Below are 21367 nucleotides of genomic sequence, written 5' to 3'. Positions count from 1 at the left end.
ATCTCAAGAACAAATTTGATCGAAAACTTTAATAAACCATAAAAATCATTTTTTTAATTTTCATACAATTTGGAAAATATAAAATTATCATTCTTTTTTGAAAATTTTGAAAATTGAATCGACCAAATATGTTTTCAAGATTTTAATTTTCATTTGAAAAATTCTATAGAGAACTGGAAAAAATTTCACAATCAAACACACCCTAAATATCTCTAAGTTATATATTTCATACTCATTTAAAACAAATTGAGGTAAATGTGGTAAAATCACATAGAATGGTGTCGGCCTGACAATCGTATCGTGTTTGGGTTGGCGTGTCGCGGGTTGACGGGTTGGCGGGTCAAAATATGTCAACCCACACACGACCCATTTAAATTTACAGGTCAGGGGTTGGCGGGTTTGGAACATAAACCCACATATGACCCACCGACCCATTCATTTATATGGGTTTACAGTTTGTCGGTTTCGTGGGTCAGATTTGGGTTCATGGGTCTGAATTTTAGACATTTAAGTCTTAAACGTCCAAATGAAAATTAAAAACATTCATAGAAACATGTTATAGACTTAGCCTGATAGGTCACGACTTACGACCTTAGACCATCCATCACGAGTCAAAATGTCAAAATAGTCAAATGGTCTATGAATCAATGGTATATATTATATAATACCTATTAAATATTAATACTTGATACATAAATACATTTAAAAATAAAATATTTTTTTTATTAAGAATATAAACGGGTTGGCAGGTCAACCCATTTATTTTTTTGAGAAACTCATATATGACTCGTTTAATAAACGGGTTGGCGGGTTAGCGGGTTGAAAAACTCAACCCAAACTCATTTATTTCGTGTCGTGTCGTGTGTCGTGTCGAGAATTGTCAGCCCTAAAATGGTGTGTTTGTAATCCATTTAAACACTTTGTAACTTTATTTCACAAAGATCATATTTTACTTTTCTTATATATATATATATATATATATATATATATATATATATATATATATATATATATACATATATATATATATATATATATATATATATATTGTAACAGCCCGGATTTCCAGGTATCTTTTAATTTCATATTTTTGGTATTTTGTGAGGGGACTCGGCGAGTTGGAGGTCGAACTCGCCGAGTCGGGTCGCGGTTTTGGACGAAGGTACGCGTCTGGACTCGGCGAGTCCACGCTGTTTAATGAAACCCTAATTTTCCGGTCCTAAGCCCTATTTAAAGGACCTTATGGCCCTCCATTGCGGCCACCTTGATCCTTGAGTGCACCAAAGCAGTTGAGAGTCCTTGTGAGTGAGATAAGAGGCTATTTGTTCACCAATTTGTGTGTTATTGCAAGAAAGGAAGGAGAAGATCAAGCTAGAAGAGTTGGGGAGCTTGGATCTGCTTCTATTTCGTCAAGGGAAGCTTCTTGAGGTAATTTTCAGAGCTAATCTTCGTGTTTTGGTTGATATGTCAAATCTAGGGTTTCTTCTTGCCTTATTTGACTTGTATTTGAAGTGTGAAAGGTCCCATGGAGATATGGAACCTAGATCTGGACCTTAACAGGTCCAGAAGGCCCCAAATGATATGCTTTATGTCCATTATTTTGAGTTGGGGACTAGGGTTGCCATATTAGAGGTTATTTCCCTAAAGAGAGCCTTGTAAGTGTTGCATGGCAGCCAAGACTGAGACTTTACGTGATAAATGAGCTTGGGAAGGCCAGATCTATGTGTGTATGGAACAGATCTGACCGCAGAAGCAAGTTTTAGCTGATGCATGGCATGTACTCGCCGAGTCTGAAGAACAGACTCGATGAGTAGCTTGAAGATTGTCCTAAAAACCACCCAGTGAGTAGTCATGCCGAGTTATAGGTGACTCAGTGAGTCACAGAGAGTTAGAGAGGTGTTGACAGGTGGACCGAGTCGAGTTGGGACTCGCCGAGTTGTCCTTGCGACTCGGCGAGTTGAGTCGTGGTGGCCCCGTGATTCATGACCAGGTGGAACTCGTTGAGTCGGGGGAGTACTCGACGTGTCAAAGGGAAATCCTTGCGAGTTGGTGAAAACGCGTAGACTCGCCGAGTCGCTCTAGTGCACTCGCCGAGTCTGGTCAAATTTACCGTTGACTGTTAACCAGAGTTGACCAGTGTTGACTTGATAGGGATGGTCAACCTTAGTGGTACAAGTATTAATTATAGATATGTGATGTTATAGGAGGATTATAGCTCGGGGATTCGAGCTCGAGTGATTTCCAGGGTTCGCGAGTTATCGAGATATACGAGGTGAGTCTTCTCACTATACTGTACCCGGAAGGGTTTGACTGTGTGACCGGAAGGTCGAATATGATATGAGATATATGCATTATGTGTGATAAGTTAATCGTTATATGTGCCATGTATGATATGCTTGATATGGACCGGAAGGCGTTATGTTTTGGGCCAGAAGGCGTTGTAAAATGGACCGTAAGATTGACGTGGGTAGGACCGGAAGGTTTACCCAGACGGGACGGAAGTCCCCTGGGACACATGGATTGGAAGGTCAGGGCCTGGAAAGGCGTATGTGCGTAGGTTGTATTTTGGGGAACTCACTAAGCATTTATGCTTACAGTTGTCGTGTTATGTGTTTCAGGTACTAGCGAGGACCGTGGGAAGGCGCCGACGTGATCGTACACACACTCAGGGGAAACTATTTTGCGATCTTTGTTATGTAATCGGTCGTGACAATATTGTTTACATTGGAACCTAAATTATTACTCGATGTTTTTGATGTTTGTAAAAATGAAAAAAAAAAATTGGTTTAAAATTTACGTCGTTATATATATATATATATATATATATATATATATATATATATATATATATATATATATATATATATATAATGAAATGAGAACACATAAAATGTTAAGAACGCGAGAACAGATCTTAACCTTCCAAATAGTAATATCTATGGTTATTAAAAATGTGTCATTTATATAAATTATGAAAGTTATGAGGTGAAATTAAAAATGCTAAAATGAACGTAAGGGCATTATTAGAATTACAATTTGTTTGACTTCCATAAAATTAGCCTATATTTAGAGGATATCTCCCTCATCTCTAATTAAATTAGGGCTCATCATAATCACATTCACCAATTTAATCATCATTTGTCTCCAAATCACCCCTTTCACCGTCTTCCCTGCTCCTCCACCATTTGTTACGCTTACTTCATCCCTTTATCTTCTACATTCTGTAATATCCCAAAATATAAGACCAAAAAATTCATTTTTAAATAAGTTATTATAAAACCAACAGTATAAGATAGCATCCATAATAATATGTCATGTCAGAACCTAAGTAGGAATAGTCAAAACATATTATCATAAAACAGTATCACAGTGTAATCCCAAAGATCTCATGTGCGGAAAACCATAGTGTGACGCGCTGCGATCGAGCCGACTCCTTTTCATTTGAAAACGAAGTACCTGAAACCAAAACTAAAAACCGCAAGCACAAAGTTTAGTGAGTTCCCCCATCATACCACATACCATATAATCACATAAAATACATATATTGTCAGTCATATCTGGGTGCCCGGCCTACCCCTTCGGTCCTCTCGACCGGATACTGGCTAACATATCTGAGTGTTGGCCTCCCCTTCGGTCCTCTCGACCGGATACTGACTAGCATATATAGGTGTGGGTCTCCCCTTCGGTCCTCTCGACCGGATACTAGGGACTATTTCACCCCTACTACTACCATATAACACATCATATAATCTATCTAGCATGGCTGGGCATGACTACCCCTTCGGCCCTATCGACCGGTACTCTGGGGACTATCTCCCCTACTGTTACTAGCACATAGCATCATATCATACTAGCACATAACATATCAGGTAGTAGCAAACCTAAATGAATATCACATAGACAATCATCTAATTATACAACTCCTACTGATGGGCCGACATTGTGGCCATAACCCCACATAGCTGAAGTATCGCAGACTTCACCCCAGCTGCTAGATGACAGATTCTCGAACTGTCAACACCAAAATAACACCCAATTAATAATTAGGTTCCAACACATAAACATAAATACATACTTGGGTAAATACTACTTTACCCCTAACTCAGCTTTATCCAAGCCCAAGGCCTAATCCAAAGGCGTAAAAGTTAACTATGAGTCAAAGCCCAACATATGACCCAATTTTCTAAATTGGGCCCAAACCCTTACAAGGTCTTACCATAAGGCCCAACCATTTAGTCCAGTCCAACATTGAACATTCTAACGACCCAATATCACATAATCATAAAGGCCTAAACTATGGCCTAATTTTCCAAATTGGGCCCAACTCTTCATATGGGCCTTACCACAAAGCCCATTAATTATTCTAGTCCATTTGCTTGATCTTGGATGGCCTATTTATAACCCAATCATCAAGGCCCAAATGAAAGGTCTAATAATAAATCCAAGTGAAATTAGGGTTTCACCTGAAATGATGATTAGGGTTAAGTTTCCTACTTAACCCATTAAGGACTTAATCCATTAAGTCCACTATCGCTTAGATTAATCTTGTCATTGTTTATTACTTAATATTTCAAGTTATTAAATAATTTTCATGTGTCCCGATTAATTCCCCAAATTAGGCTTTCATTGGCATTAAGGTTTTCCAATCCAAATATTAGCCCATTTATCAATTTGTTGGGCTTTTAGGTCAATTAGGGCTTTATTGGGTCTATTAAGCCCAATAGAATATTATTAAGCCCATTAGGATTTTATTGGGTCCATTAGAGTCCATTAGGGCTTCCTTAAGCCCATTGATCACATGTTTGAGCTTTTATGTCCATTAAGCCTCATTGGGCCCATTAGGGTTTTTGTCCCTTGTCCAAACATCCCCAAACTAGCAATCCAAACACAACTAAGCACACCACCACCCGACACGGCGGCCGGTGGCGACAGGATGCGGCGGCCACCACCATACGGTGGTGGTTTGACTTTTCCTTTTCATTATTTCGTGATGGTTATAGTTTACAAAGCTAACTCTCAAAATAAACACACACTAACAAAATAAACACACACAACCACCCTATGGTGGCCGGTGGTGGCTCTTCTCACAATTTCCGACCAAAAAGTTACACACTACAATCGGAACACACACACCCACACATTCCTGCTTGAAAAGTGAATCCAGCACCCACTTGTGGTGGGTGGCGACGACAACAACACCCTAACGACAGCAATGGCGTGACAACGACGGTGGTAGGAAGCATATCGCGATAACAGCCACACCACACGAATCTGAAACATCAGCGTCCTTGAACCCACGTGAGACACGAACTCGACCACCTCTCGGGTGGCAAACGGTGATTGGAGCAGCAACGCGTTGCACAGGTGGCGGCGGCGGATCTGTGACAACATAACAGAAGAAGAACAAGGAAGAAAAGGGAGTCACGACTCCGACTGGTGAAAGGAAACATCAACAACTCATGTCCCCCAACTGCCCACGGCCCCGACGACCAAGGAGCAGTCTTCATCGGCAAAGGAAGGAATGCATCGGTGGCGTTTTTCTGGTAGTTCTTAGCGGAGGAAATGGATATGGCGTTCTCGCCAACGGAATGTAACAACGGCGGTTCATAGCCTCAACATCAGCGATGCAACAGCAGAGATGGTGGCGACCGGAGGTGAAGGAGTGGGAGTAGCGGCCGGTGGTTAGGGGATATAAGGTGGAGAGATGGCGGTTGTTGAGAGCCGCTAGGGTTAGGGTTAAAACCGGGGGTGACGGGTTTATATACCCCGATCCCCCAAACTTGTTTCCATAATGGCAAGTTCAACCCCTCCTTTCCATTTTCTTTAAAAATGTGATCCAATATTTACACTTTCAACCCAATCCATGGAGATCCCTTACAATTTATGACCCATAAATTATCAAACAGCCCCCAATATCTTAATTATGACATAATCAGCCCTTCTACCTCATTTCCTTTTAAATTAAATTCAATTAATTACCACGGAGCCCCTGTCTTCATAAATATTTATAAAATGAGCCCCAAACTCATGCTTTTAACCCCCGACTTCTGAAAATGTGGCAACTAACTCCTCGAACCCAACACTCTACATATATAATTATTTATTTTAGGCTATCATTCGTTCATTAACTTATTTATTTAACTAATAAATAAACGGGTGTTACACATTCTTTCATTCCCACAAATCTTTCACGTCTTCTAAATAAATAGAGTTTTCTTATTTTTCTCTTTCTTATCGCATCCTTAATCGGACCCTTGAAAAAACATATATAATCAACATTTCGAGTTCATCTGACAATGTCATCTAGCTCATCAGACGGGGGTTCCTCACGTCTACAGTTCTTTCCCTCATTGACTCTTGTGATTCATCTAACATTGACGTTCAATATATGTATGGTTGATTATCAATACAATTGAGTAATAGGACTTGAGGGATAGAATAAGGAGTATTCCTTCTTCTCTATCAAGTTGGTATAAAAAATGGTGATAAAAAGTGTTTGATTCTGTGTTTCTTTCCATATTTCACGCAAGTTGATGAACATAGAAAGAATAAGGGTTGGGATATGTGTAACTACTTTGAATTTTTCTGGATGTAATTAAGGATAAACACAAGAGAAGCAGTGTATTCATTTGTGAATAACAGTGCATTCATGTGTAAATTAATGTATTTATTTATGATTAGAGGTATTCATTTATTCATTTGTAAACACGAAGGTATTCATTTGTTAATAGTAGTGTATTCATTTGTGAATAGCGGTATAATAATGTGTTAATGAGTGTATATATGATTAAAGGTATTTTTTTATGAAGAAATTATATTTTTTACACTCTTTTTATTTTTAGTTAATTAAAAAAATGAATTGAATTACTTGTAAATTAATGTGTATTCGTTTGTGATTGGAGCCAGGTTTTTTGAAAAAAAAAAATCATTTATGAATACAAATGTATTGATTTGGGGTTTGATTTCTATTCATTTGTTTTTGAAAAAAAAAATGTGAAATAGGAGAAAAAAAATTGATTTTTTTTAAAAAAAATTAATTTTTTCAATTTAAAAATAAATTTTGGTAAAAATGTTTTTTTATTCCATTATTAAGAAAAATAAAAAATTGAATAGTTCTTTCTTTTTGGATAACTGATCCTAAATTTAAGGGAATTGGATTGAATTTTATTTTATTTTAATTTAATTAAAATATACAATTACTAATATCACATTATATATTGATTGGTCCACAATTGTTTTTGCGTTCTCAACCTTTTAAGTGTTCTCACTTGATCCTTCCCTTGTGTGTGTGTGTGTGTCTATCTATCTATATATAACGATTTTTATAACATTGATATATATATATATATATATATATATATATATATATATATATATATATCAATGTTGTAAAAATTGTTCTGATGATAAGCGATTAATCAGATTCGGCGGGGATTAATCGACGATTAATCGGGGACCCTAAATTATTTAAAAAATCAACTATTTGGAAATTTTAAATTTTAAAATTTTGAAATTTAAAACATTTTAGCATAATATTTTAAAATTTGAAAGTTTAAAGATTTAAAATTTTAAAATTTTGGTGTAGTATTTGAATTTTTTTTTTTGAATTTTTTAAATGTTTCCTGCCTATGACCGTCAAACCCGATTTTGACCAATTTACGTCAGGCACCTTAATCGTAATTGGTTCGAGGCCGTCAAACGATTAATTGGCCGCCAAGACCGATTTCTGCAACACTTATATATATATATATATATATATATATATATATATATATATATATATAGAGAGAGAGAGAGAGAGAGAGAAAAAGAATGTATGTGAAAATTAGGATCATGAATGTATAACTAAATGTATAACTAAATGCGGTCCAATCATTTGATAAATGATGTTATAGTAAATTGATTATTTATATTAATTATTATATAAATTATGTCTTTAGAAACTTAATCAATAGATTTAATTTAAAATCAATCATTTTACGGATAATTACTTATTATTCTCAAGGCTATCACTATATTCAACTTATCGTAATTTTCTTCATCACCATCCATTGTCATCATCACCATAAGCGACCACACCCGTTCCTCAAGCAACGATCTCAAGGACTCGAAAGGCGAAATTAGGTTCTTGTTGTCGATTATTAAGAAATATTGGCTTCCCACAATTCTATTATCCATCTCGTTCTTTCCTTCATTCTTATTATGATGGTTTGTGGCTTTTTACTTTTTGTCAAAGTTTTTAGTTTTGTTAATAAAATTTGATAGATTATTAACTAACAAGATGGAGAGTGAGTGACAAGATGGAAAATTGATGAGAATGTTTTGATTAAATTAATCGGTCATATGAATTCAACCTAAAGAAATATTATTGGAGACACATTTAAGGATTTATATGATCAATCTCTTATTGATATTCTTTATTCAATTCTTTTTATTGATTTTTGTGTATTTCGTTTTTGCATCTCAACATATGAAAAAGTAAATGCACATTAATTATAAGTAAGTTGAATTCTTGATTTTGCATTACAGAGAGTAATGATAATGTAGACATTCGAACCAGTAGAAATGGATCAAGGCTACTATACAAAGCTTTGAATTCAAAGCAAATTGGTATGCGTACACTAGTAGTAATAATCGAAATATACAAGGACTAATATTGTTCCACAATCATTTGCACTAGTAAAATAGTAATCACGAGTTCTTGAGTTGTTGTCGGTTTCAATTAAAGAGATTCTCAAATTTCAACTTGTTTTTATTATGCAGAAGTTATTTTGGTTTATAATACCTTACATGGGAATGAGAGTTGGAAAACTTTAAATTTGAATTTGATAAATGGGGAATGGGAGTTGGAAAACTTTATATTTGAATTGGGATAATGATTTGAAAGGGTAACGAACTTACGATTTTTGTCACATTTAGTCACTAAACTTTTTTTCGTTATCTATTTGCCATTGAACTATTGAAACTGTTCACATTTTACCCTTATGACCGGCTGTTGTCGATCATAAGGGTAAAATATGAACAATTTCAATAGTTCAATGACAATTAGATAACGAAAAAAAGTTTAGTGACTAAATATGAACAAAATCGAAAGTTTGTTTCCCTCTAAAAAGTTCAATGACTAAATGTGAACAAACTTCCTCTTGTATTATGTTTTAGCAAATTATTTATTTTTGTTAAATTGTAGCAACATTTGTTGATGAAGAAATCTATGAAATAGAAAAAAAAAAGTCATTGGTTTGTTTAATAGTGTTCTGCTTGTTCTCATCTTCCGCGACTTTACATGCACAAGAAGTAGAATCATCAAAAACGTTCACCTCAACATTCTCAGTTGACCCAGATTGTTCAGTCTTAACTAAAGTGTAACACCCGTTTATTTATTAAATAAATAAATAAATTAATGGATGAATGGTAGCCCAAAATAAATGATTGAAAGTTTAGGGTGTTAAAAATATATAATCTCGGGATTATTATAAAGATTTTAGAGGTCAAGGGGCTAATGAGTGAATTCTGGAGTTCATTTGTAAAGAATTTTAGAGGATGGGGTTGAAAGTGTAAAATAGGGACTTAGATTGAAATGAATAAGAGAAGGAGGGGCTGGAGATGTAATTATGGGAGAGTTGCAATAAGGACCGGGGTCTCGCCAATCCCCAAGGTGAGCTACTCGGTCGAACAAACCCCTTCCCCAACAGCTTCTGAAGCTGCGAGGATAACTCCTGCATTTCTAGTGGAGCAAGACGATAAGGCGCCTTGGCGATGGGCGCCGCTCCCGGAACCAAATCGATACTGAACTCCACTTGCCTTTCCGGAGGCACACCTGGTACTCTTCGGGGAACACGTCCGAAAACTCGCATACTATAGGAACGTCGTCAACCGAATTGGGCCTCCCCACGGCCACTCGAGTATCCATCACGTAGGCTAGGAATCCATTGCAGCCTTGCTGCAAACTCTGCCTCGCCCTGGCAGCCGAACAAAACGCCGACCCACACCGGGTCCCCTCGCCATACACAGTAAGCACTCCCCCACTAGGGTCTCGAATAGTCACCAATTGTCTCTCGCAGTCAATGACTGCCCCAAATTTACTCAACCAGTCCATGCCCACGATGACACAGACATCCCCCATCGCTATAGGAACCAAGTCTATAGGGAACTTGACCCCAAAGATCTCGAGCACGCATCCTCGAATCACATCAGTGGCGTATACCGCTTTCTCATCCGCTATAGAAACTCGCAGGGGTCGACTCATCACTTCCCGCTCAATACCGATGTGCTGGCTAAAAGTCAACGATACAAAAGACCGACTCGCACCCGAGTCAAATAATACCAAGGCAGGTACAGAATTCACAAGAAAAGTACCTACGCATATCATAATATAAGCACAATACCTTATCATAAAAGTAAATACACGAAAGAATACATACCAGCTACGATATCAGGTGCCGCGCGGACCTCCTCCGCAGTCAACTGAAAAGCTCTCCCACGAGCCTTCGGAGCCTCGGCTTTCACTCGCCGAGTCTCGGTAACCCTGGCAACAGGCGTAGATCCCTGGCGAAGCTGGGGGCACTCGGCCTTCCGTTGCCCGGTCTGGTTGCAATGAAAGCAAACCATGAATCCCTTGGGGCAATCCCTAGCAATGTGCCCCTCCTTGCCACACTTGTAGCAAGCACCCGATCGACATGCCCCCTTATGACCCTTGCCGCACTTTCCGCTAGTGCTGCCCTTCTGACCTCCCGACCTCGAATCGGTGGACTTGGTCCGCTTGGCTGCCGGCTGGGACTGAGCCGGCCGCCGATCCACCCGTTGAGACTCGGCCTCCTCCCTGGCTTGGGTCTCCAACTCGATCTCACGCTTCCTGGCATTCGCCTGGAGTTCAACAAAAGTCTGGTATGACGAGTTCGATACGAACTCCCGGATATCCCTCCTCAGCACACCCAAATACCGGCTCATCCGAGCCTGCTCCGTGGACACCTGCTCAGGGCAAAACATCGCCCTCTCATGAAACATCAAAGTGATCACCGTGACATAATCATTACCTTGCTTGAGGGTCAAGAACTCCTGAACCAACCGTTCCCTCTCCACCGGGGGAACATACTCGTCTCTGAACATAGCAGTAAACCTCTCCCAAGTCACGGCTGAAACCTCCGCCAGAGTGAAGTTCGCCGTCACGAACTTCCACCAATCCTTTGCTCCTAGGCGGAGCTGGTTCAAAGCGAACCGTACCCTCAGATGCTCCGGACATGAACAAGTGTAGAAGCATCCCTCGATATCAGAAATCTATCTCATCGCAACGATTGGATCCTGCGTCCCGTCAAACTCGGGTGGCTTCATGTTGCTGAACTCCCGGAACAGCAACGAGTCACCTCCTTGTGGTCTGGCAGCGGCCACAACTGCGGTAGCTGCAGCGGCTGCGGCCACAGTCACCGCGGCCTACCGCTCATCAAAAGTCTCCATCAGTGTGGTCTTAATAGACCCAAACATCTCCGGAATCTCAGCCCAGATCGTTGTAGCCACCTCCTCGTGAATCATCTGACGAAGCTCCTCGTCACTCACACTGCTCGTGCCAGGTCTGTGGCGTGGTCCAACCATGATGCCTCTGAAATACAACATAGAAATATCAGAGACTGTATCGAGCATAATCGCACTCAATAATGCAACCCTACTTAGTCTCCGATACCCAGGGATTCTTACTTGGGTTGCCCACTGACCCGGTGTCTTCAGTAGTACGGGCCCAATACTACCAACTACACCGCATCAGCATTCACCCCAAGTCCTCCTCCCCAAACCCCGAATCATGAGTACTATATTCTTGCCATGCACTAGCTACCCACTCGCTCTCAAAGCACTTCATAGAAGCAGATTTCCCTAGACTAAGGCATCACAAATCAGGCCACTCTAGTCCTAATATGAATACCTAGTCTACTAGCATGCATAACATATCATATCATATCTCATAACACACATTGTAAGAGTATTTTGGGGATGTTGCCGATCGGGCCCTGGCTGACCGTACACATTTCTTTTCCTTTGGTTGTTTCGAAACCTCTTATCAAATTTTTATTGATTTTATTAATAAAAAGATTTTCTCAAATCCCCGGTTTGAGTTCAGTTACGCCCGAAAGTGTATCCGAATCCCTCACACCAAGGCTCTGATACCAACTTGTAACGACGTAAATTTTAAAACCAATTTTTCATATTTGTAAACATCAAAAACACCGATTAATATTTCAAATTCAAACGTGAACAAATATTGTCACAACAAAATACATCCCAATGATCATAAAATAGTTTTTCCCCGACAATGTGTACGATCACGCCGGCGCCTTCCCACGGTCCTTGCTAGTACCTGAAACACATAACACAACAACTGTAAGCATAAATGCTTAGTGAGTTCCCCAAAATACAACTTACGCACATACGCCTTTCCAGGCCCTGACCTTCCGGTCCATGTGTCTCAGGGGACTTCCGTCCCGACTAGGTAAACCTTTCGGTCCTACCCACGTCAACCTTACGGTCCACATCACAACGCCTTCCGGCCCATAACATATTCGCCTTCCGGCCCATATCAAGCATATCATACATGGCACATATAACGATTAACTTATCACACATAATACATATATCTCATAACATATCCGACCTTTCGGTCACACAGTCAAACCCTTCCGGGTACAGTATAGTGAGAAAACTCATCTCGTGGAAAGTCTAAGATCTCGCGTCCTTGCTATCACCGAATCCCAACGACGACTCTACCTCACCTAAACATAAAAATATCATTTAATACTCAAAGACTTCCACCACCAAAACTTTACCCCTTATCATCATTCCTCAGAGGGTAAAAGACCATTTTACCCTTCCTTGACCTAAAGTCCTCATGTTGACCAAAACCCTAAAAGTTAACAAAAGTCAACCCTAAGAGTACGCGGGGCGTACATCGCCAATCCCCTGGATCGGGGTCTCCACCCAGTACGTTGCGCGTACTGGTTGGTACGCCCAACGTAACCATCAGAGTCCAACACTCTTCATTTCTGGTCTTAATCGATTAAGCCATAACTCCAACTTCTAGATCCGACTCTTTTAGTGCGTCTAAACCCATAAAGTCGAGACCTTTAAGCCTTGACATGGCTGTAAAGGCTCCAACATCTCATAACATCATTCTATTCCTTCTCAAGGACCTAGATCTCATGCATGGTGCAATATCCACGTCCAAGATGCCATTTTTATGAGTCTACAACTCCAATAGATCAGAAATATGAAGTTCTAAGCTTATGGAGGCCATTTGCACAAAACGTCTCCACCTTTGGGACTTAAACCCTAGAAAATGATACCTTAAGCATATAACATGAACCAAGTGACAAGATCTGAACTTTTTACCTGAAAATGAAGCTTTAACCCTTGCAAAGCTTAGATCTACACTTCAGCACCACTTCTAGCCTTTTCAATATGCTCTTCTTCTCCTTTGCAACCTTAGAATGGCACCACCAAGCTTAGAATACACACACAAAGGCTAAAGAATGAATGCACACACTTTTTAGGGTTTCACTCTAAGGGATGGTGGCTGAGAAGTCCAGCCACACATTCCTTTTATAGCCCTCCAAAGGAAATTAGGGTTTTAGATCTGGATAAGTTATGTCGGGCGTAACCTTGGGTACGCCCCGCGTACCTAAGGGTGAATGCGTCCAAAATGTGCGCGAGTACGCGCAACGTACACCTTGTACGCCCAGCGTACTCGCCTATCATGAAAGCCCTAAATTAACAACATAACTAAGATGCAGGGACAAAAGAAGAATACCTGGATTTCGGGCTGTTATCCTCAGTTTGTGTCTGAATTGTATTTTTATGAGATGTCATATGCCAATTGCATACCGAGAAGCATTGGCGAATAGTGATAGACCAATTCCCCAGATTGCGGGATTGGGAAAGTAAAACGTCATCTGGGTTTATTCCAAGATTGAGGAGCAGCAAGAGAAACACCTGAGGGAGGCGCTAGAGACTTTGAGGAGGAAGATAATTTTCACAAGGTTCTTTAATCGTGAGTTCTGGTTGCGCGGGGTGCAATTTCTTTGGGTACCTCGTCAATCGGAAGGATATTCTAGTCGATCCGGCCAAGATAGAGGCCAAGATGAAGTGGGAGATTCCGATGGTCTTCAATTGAGATTCAGAGCTTCCTGGGTGCAGTGGGTTATTACCGGAGATTTATTCGGATTTTTAGAGTTGTGTGATCTTTTGGATTAGCTAGTGTTGAAACACTAGCAATGGTAAGTGTGGTTTCTAGCAGATTGGTCATGGGTGGTGAGAAGGATTGGGAATTCTTCCAGTTTTGTGTGCTGTAGGGCATTAGCTGAATCAAAGTAGGGGAGAATCACCCAAGGATTTAGAAGCAGGAACAGTTTTGAGACTAGGATAAGTTTCGCATCCTTATTGGGAAGGAAGATAGCATCAGAGTGTTGTAAGTCTGCGGGTGTAGCCGTAGCATTCACTAGCAGTCAGATAGCATCAGAGTGTTGTAAGTCTGCGGGTGTAGCCGTAGCATTCACTAGCAGTCAGATAGTATCAGAGTGTTGTAAGTCTGCGGGTGTAGCCGTAGCATTCATTAGCAGTCAGATAGCATCAGAGTGTTGTAAGTCTGCGGGTGTAGCCGTAGCATTCACTAGCAGTCAGATAGTATCAGAGTGTTGTAAGTCTACGGGTGTAGCCGTAGCATTCACAAATAGTCAGATAGTATTCGAGTGTTGTAAGTCTGCGGGTGTAGCCGTAGCATTCACAAGATTAGCAGATAATATTAAAGTGATGTGAGTCTGTGGGTGTAGCCGCAACCTTCACTAGGTTGGTAGATAGCGTGAGTGCGTTGTTAGGACGCAGAAAGATCAGTTTACCCACCAGTTCAGGTATAGCAGTGAGGAAATGGAAATCCACAGATTGGATTTCGGAATTTCCCAGATGGATGAGACCTGGTTAAGCCAGTGATAAGATTGTAGAAGCGCCGCTATAGAGATGAGAGCAAGGAAGCAATGGACTGCTTAAGGTCATTTATGACATAAGGCTACAATTGGTGATGTAGCAATCATGTTTAGCCTTGGGTTTGGTGACGTCAGGATTGAACGCATGGAACCAATCAGTTAGAGCAGAAGGCCGTTAGGGCCACAATGACGAGATAACTAGTAGCAGTTGGATCCATAGAAGGATTTTGTTCAGAAGTCGTGCGAGGCGGCTAAGTAGGGAGTCTTTGGCTTTGCAGTTGGGCTGGAACCCGATATTTCAGATGATTAGTGGAAAATTGAGACCAGGTAGGTCTCGGTAGATGTTGGGCAGTAGCCATGTGGCAGTTTCGTGTTTCAGACAGTTCAGTGTTTTAGGCACTTTAGTGTTCAGGCAGTTCAATGTTTCGAGCAGTTCAGTGTTCAAACAAATCAGTGTTTTAGGAAGTTATAGCTCTTGGGAAATGTTAGTAGTAGTGCCCTAAGTTGCAAGTACAGACATGATAGCTGGTTTATTGGGAAGTGACAAGTCACTCACATTGGAAATAGCTGAGCATTGGCCAAGTATAAGTGATCTACATGAATAATTAGGTTTGTGAACCTGTTTTGTAGTGGGAGTTTTCGAGCTAGTAGAAGTTGAGTAGTTAGTTGAGAGATAAGCAGGCTGATTTCATCGATAATGATTCAGTAAGAGTGATCTGCCAAGATTCAGACCATCTCGAGACAACAGAATTGAAATGAGTGTGATCTGGTCGCGAGGTTTGGTCATAGCTACCCTGAGAAGGTTAGGGTGCGCCTAGGATGGTGACCATGTTTCTTGAGTGGTTAGCGTGTAAGGTATGATAAGGAGTGATTACGAGGACGAAATCTAATTTAAGTGGGGGAGAGTTGTAACACCCGTTTATTTATTAAATAAATAAATAAATTAATGGACGAATGGTAGCCCAAAATAAATAATTGAAAGTTTAGGGTGTTAAAAATATATAATCTCGGGATTATTATAAAGATTTTAGAGGTCAAGGGGCTAATGAGTGAATTCTGGAGTTTATTTGTAAAGAATTTTAGAGGACGGGGTTGAAAGTGTAAAATAGGGACTTAGAATGAAATGAATAAGAGAAGGAGAGGCTGGAGACGTAATTATGGGAGAGTTGCAATAAGGACCGGGTATATATGCAATATGATGAGTCATTTGTGACCTAACCCTAACAAAGAGACTGCAGCCGCCATCATCAGTTCATCATCCGCCTCTATCTTATTTCCCCCACCTAGTGTCGCCGCTCCCTTCGTAGAGTCACCACCGCCGCTACTCTCCCACCGGTAACGACCAGCGCTGCAAGGAAGCCTCCGAGGCCGGTGCACCTGTCGCATCTGTTCCATCTCCTTGTTGAAGACGTCGCCACCATGCGACCTTGCTGTGACGATAGTAACCTCCAACCACCGTCTGGCATCGTGATGGTGTTGTGCGGGTTGCATCCTAGGTCATCACCGATGTATTATATCATTGCTCGGGGCTCGCAAAGTAGGTTCGTTCATGGGGGATGGAATCTGCCAAGTTAGAGTGGTGATGAACCACCATGCCGGCCGGCCATGGTGGCTGTCATCGTTAGCACCGTTGCTGAAGCTGCTGCTGTCACTAGTGTTGTAGTTTTTGTCATCACCTTCCACCTCATCTTCAGTCTCTTCGTCAACCACAACCTGCCAACGTTCTTTCTGCCTCCGACCACCGTAGGTGGGAGTTTTGGACCCATTTCTCGAGCATAGAAGAGTATTTTGTTTAGTGTATGTTGTGTGTGTGTGCCATGCTTGGTCGGAAAAATGAGAAGAAGGGTCACCACCACCGTAAGGTGGTGGCTGTCGCCACGAGCCACCACCGGCCACCATAGTGTGGCTGTGTGTGTGAGTGATTATTTTAGTGTTTATGTGTGTGTGGTTGATTGAGTTAGCTTTGTAAAATGTAATTTGAATTGGAATAATGAAAAGAAACTCAAACCACCACCGTGAGCCTCCATTGACCACCACTACCCGAGGTGGTAGTGGGTGGTGCCCTGCTAGCAAACCCTAATTATGAGTATTGGGCCTTGGACTTATTGGACCCACTTTTGGGCCATTGGGATTGGATTGTGAATTAAGCCCAAATTTTTCCATGCCATTTATCTAGTATAGTAAAGGACCTAATGAACTAAATCCTTAATGGGCTAATTGAGAAAAATCTAATATTTGAGAAATTATCAGGATGCACACGAGAATTATTTAATAAGTGAAATATTAAATAATAATCATTGGCAGAAATTAATCTAAGCAATAATGGACTTAATGGATTAAGTCCTTAATTGATAAAGTCCCTAGTGTGTTAAGTCCTTAGTGGGTTAAGTAAGAAACACTTAACCCTAGTTATCATTTGATGTGAAACCCTAATTTCACTTGGGCTTTGTGTTGGGCCATCCGAGAATAATTAAATGGACTAGAGTAATTAGTTGGGCTTTAGGGTAAGGCCCATATGAAGGATTGGGCCCAATTTGGAAAATTGGGCCATAGATGGGCCATAGTTAGGGCCTAGATGGTTGTATGATATTGGGCCCTAGAATGATACATGTTGGACTAGACTGATCAATTGGGCCATATGTTGGGCTTTGATCCCTAGTTGACTTTGAGCCTATGGATTGGGCCTTGGGCTTGGGTAAGCCAAGCTAGGGGTAATGTAGTAATTACCCAAAGTATGTATTTATAGTTATGTGTTAGAACCCAATTATTAATTGGGTGTTATCTTGGTGTTGACAGTTCGAGAATCTATCATCCAGCAGCTAGAGGTTGAGTCTGCTGGACTTCAGCAGTGTGGGATTTTGTCTATGGGACTTCAGCAGTGTGAGGTGAGTTTCCTTCCAGTAGGAACGGGTCTAAGGCCACAATGCCGGCCCATTTAATTAGTAGTAGTTTCGGACTCCAGTCTGATGCAGTAGTTCATTATGCTTGGTGTCTTTGTGATACAGATGAGTTATGTGTTCCGAATTATGGTCCGATGCAGTATGTAGTATATGTGTTTATATTATCTGCTATGATTATGTTATGCTATGTTCAGTTAGTTCCGGACTTTCGTCCGATGCAATAGTTAGGGTGCTTGATGTCTTTGTGATTCAAGCATGTTTTGTGTTATGTGTTCCGGACTCTGTTATGATGCAATATGCATTATATGTATTCATGTTAGTTGATATGTTTATGATATGCTATGTTCAGTCCGTTTCGAACTTCGGTCCGATGCAGGGGACTGGGTCCCAGTCAGTTCCGGACTTCGGTCCGATGCAGTTAGTTCCGGACTTCGGTCCGATGAGGGGACGGGTCCCAGTCAGTTCCGGATTTCGGTCCGATGTAGTTTCCGGACTTCGGTCTGATGCAGTGGGCAAGGCCCAATATGTGTTTATATGTTAGTATATGGTATGTGGTAGTTTTGGGGAGCTCACTAAGCTTTGTGCTTATAGTTTCATTTTTGGTTTCAGGTACTTAGTTTTCAAAAGAGGAGCTCGGGAAGATTGCAGTGCACACACCATTTGTTCAACCTGGGATGTTTATACTCTGATATATTTGACAGTTGTTATGATATTTTGAGATATATTGTTTATGATTCTTATATGACGTTTGATGAATGTGGTTTAATTACTAATTTAAAACGAAATTTTCAGACTGTGTTTTGGGATGTTAGATAAAGCTGGTACGGGGATTTGGCGGTACTAATCAGGAACTTCTTCCTCAATGGTCTCAAGGGGTGGGTTATAGTTGTCATTAAAGGGAGGTGGAACGTTATTCTACCCTAGACCCTTGGTTGATTATCTTTAAATTTTAGTTGTTTTCTATCATAGATGCAACTACCTCACTTGACACATCACATTTCTTAAAGTTGAATTCAACATCTTTATATTTAGCTTTTAATGCATCAAGTTCGGTAGTCATGTTAGCAAGTTGTTCCTTAACATATCTATAATTTGCACATTTATTGCTATATTCTTCTTGAAGTTTTGGAAGTCCTTGGTTTTGGCCTCTAATTGTGCTTTTAAAGGTTTTTTTGGCCTTCCTAAGTGTATATATTTCATATTTAAGGTGCTCATTATCCCTTTTTAGCAAATCGTAGCTTCACAAGATTGAGAGCATGGAACTTCATTGACCGGAATATTTGAGGAACTCATTGTTTATCAAAAATGCCCTTTGACTTGAAACCTTGAAAGTCAATCCTTAAAAGTCAAACTTAAAAGGTCAAACTTAAAAGTCAAACCTAAAAAGTCAAATGTAAACACCTTTACAACCATAAATGCCACATGGACCATAAACCCAAGGTTGTTTTCGGTCCTAGACTGAAAACTACAATCACCTAGAAACGTAAAATATAAACCATATTTTAGACCCAACAATCTCCCCTTGGTTTATTGCTTTCTGTTCTTTGACCAAACAAACTCCCCCTAGGATTGTAGCTTACATTTCTTCTTAGTCTTCACTACGTGAGCTTGGCTACAATGTTTATCTTCGATTTCTTAACAGCTTCAAGATGAACAAATGAATCTTCTAGGTGAATTACTTTATCTTGAAAAGAACAAACGGTTTTTAAACAAAAATTCAACAGGTACTTTAACGAGATCGATAGTGGTTAAGCAAAATTTGGTATCGTCAAAGTCATCGTCTGGGTTATCGGCTAATCTTAGACGGAAATCCAAACGATCGAAACCAAAGAAAAACATTTCGAAAACACAGGTAAATGTTTCTGAACCTAATTATAAATGGGTGCCCAAAATTTCAAATGTCCAATCACCTCAACGTTCTATGTGTACATCTAATAATCAATCTGTTTTGTCAAGTAAAAAAGTTAATTATGTTGCTTACAAAGGAAAACCCAGTGTTTATACGACATGAGTTCCTAAATCTAATTAATCCTGCACATCGTGCAGGAACAAAAATGGAGGAATATCATCAGACCTTGTTATATCGGTAGTGGTTGTTCCAGGCACATGACAGGAGGCATCTCCTAATTGTAAGACATTCAGAATTTTAATGGGGGGTTTGTTTCCTTTGCGGGAGGAGAAGGAGTAAAGATCACTCAAAAGGGTACTTTGACAAATGGTGTACTTATTTGTGATTAAGGTTATTCGACTCATTTTATGAACAAGGAGTGTCTCATTCTGAAGCTCGGAATCATCATACCTGAAGAATGGATTTTATTTCAATCTGAAAGAGAAGGGAATGCCTATGTTATTGATATGAATCATAACATTTCCGAGCAACTTACTTGTCTTTTCTCTAAAGTCTCAGAACACAATGCCATGCTTTGGCACTGTCATCTCGATCATGCTAATAGCAAGAACCTCAATCACCTCGCTAAAAATGAGATTGTGCACGGTCTTCTTGTCAACGACTTCATAACCTTTGAAAAATGTGTGGCGTGTGCTCAAGGCAAGCATCATCACAAGCTATATTTGCCAAAGACGATCAATTTAATCAACAAGGTTCTTCAATTGTCGCGTATGGATTTATTTGGTCCAGTCAACGTTCTCAACATCAACAAGAACTCTTATTGTCTTGTTATGACTGATGACTACTCTCATTTCAGATGGGTTTTCTTTCTATCCAACAAGAGTGGGATTGATGACTTGATCAAGAAGTTCATTGTGATGATTGAGAATCAGACAAATGAAAAGGTGAAGGCGCTTCAAACTAATAATGGCATAGAGTTCAAGAATGTCGTTCTGGATCATTTCTGTGTAGAAAAAGGAATCTTGCGTCAATACAATTCTGCTCAGACACCACAACAAAATGGTGTTGCAGAACAAAGAAATCGTACTCTGATGGATGCTGCAAAGACGATGATTTGTCATTCCAAATTGTCGGTCTTCTTTTGGGTTGAGGCGATCAACACTGCTTGTTACGTTTAAAATCGAGTCCTGATCAACAAAGCTCAGATGAAGACCCAGTACGAGATATTATACAATCACAACCAATCGGTTACTCATGTCCTTTAACCCTTCTTCACCTCGAATCCAACCCCAAGTTCAACTCAAAGGATGTTGACTGTTATTTTGTGGGATACACCGCACACACGGCTTACTGTGTATACAACATAGCCAACAAGAAAATTGTGGAATCTTATGATGTGCGTTCGCTGGAGGAGAATGAGACACATGCAAGAGTTAGACCTGACTGGTTATTTTATTAAGCATCATTGTTTAAATCTTTTAATGTGTATTTTGATAATGTTTCAAGTTGATGCTCACGTTCAAGTACAATTGTTGAAGATGAAGAGGAAGATGTTGTGTACAGACCACCCCTAGTGACTCCCGCGTCTCCTAGAGTGGATGAAGCTGCTCCAAGTACTTCCTTAAGTTCTCTAAGTCAAAGAATTTGTTTTGATGCTGAAG

This window comes from Lactuca saligna, chromosome 6 (assembly GCF_052625555.1).
Source record: "Lactuca saligna cultivar CGN05327 chromosome 6, ASM5262555v1, whole genome shotgun sequence".
Taxonomy (NCBI): domain Eukaryota; kingdom Viridiplantae; phylum Streptophyta; class Magnoliopsida; order Asterales; family Asteraceae; genus Lactuca; species Lactuca saligna.
Note: the sequence above shows the minus strand (reverse complement) of the source record.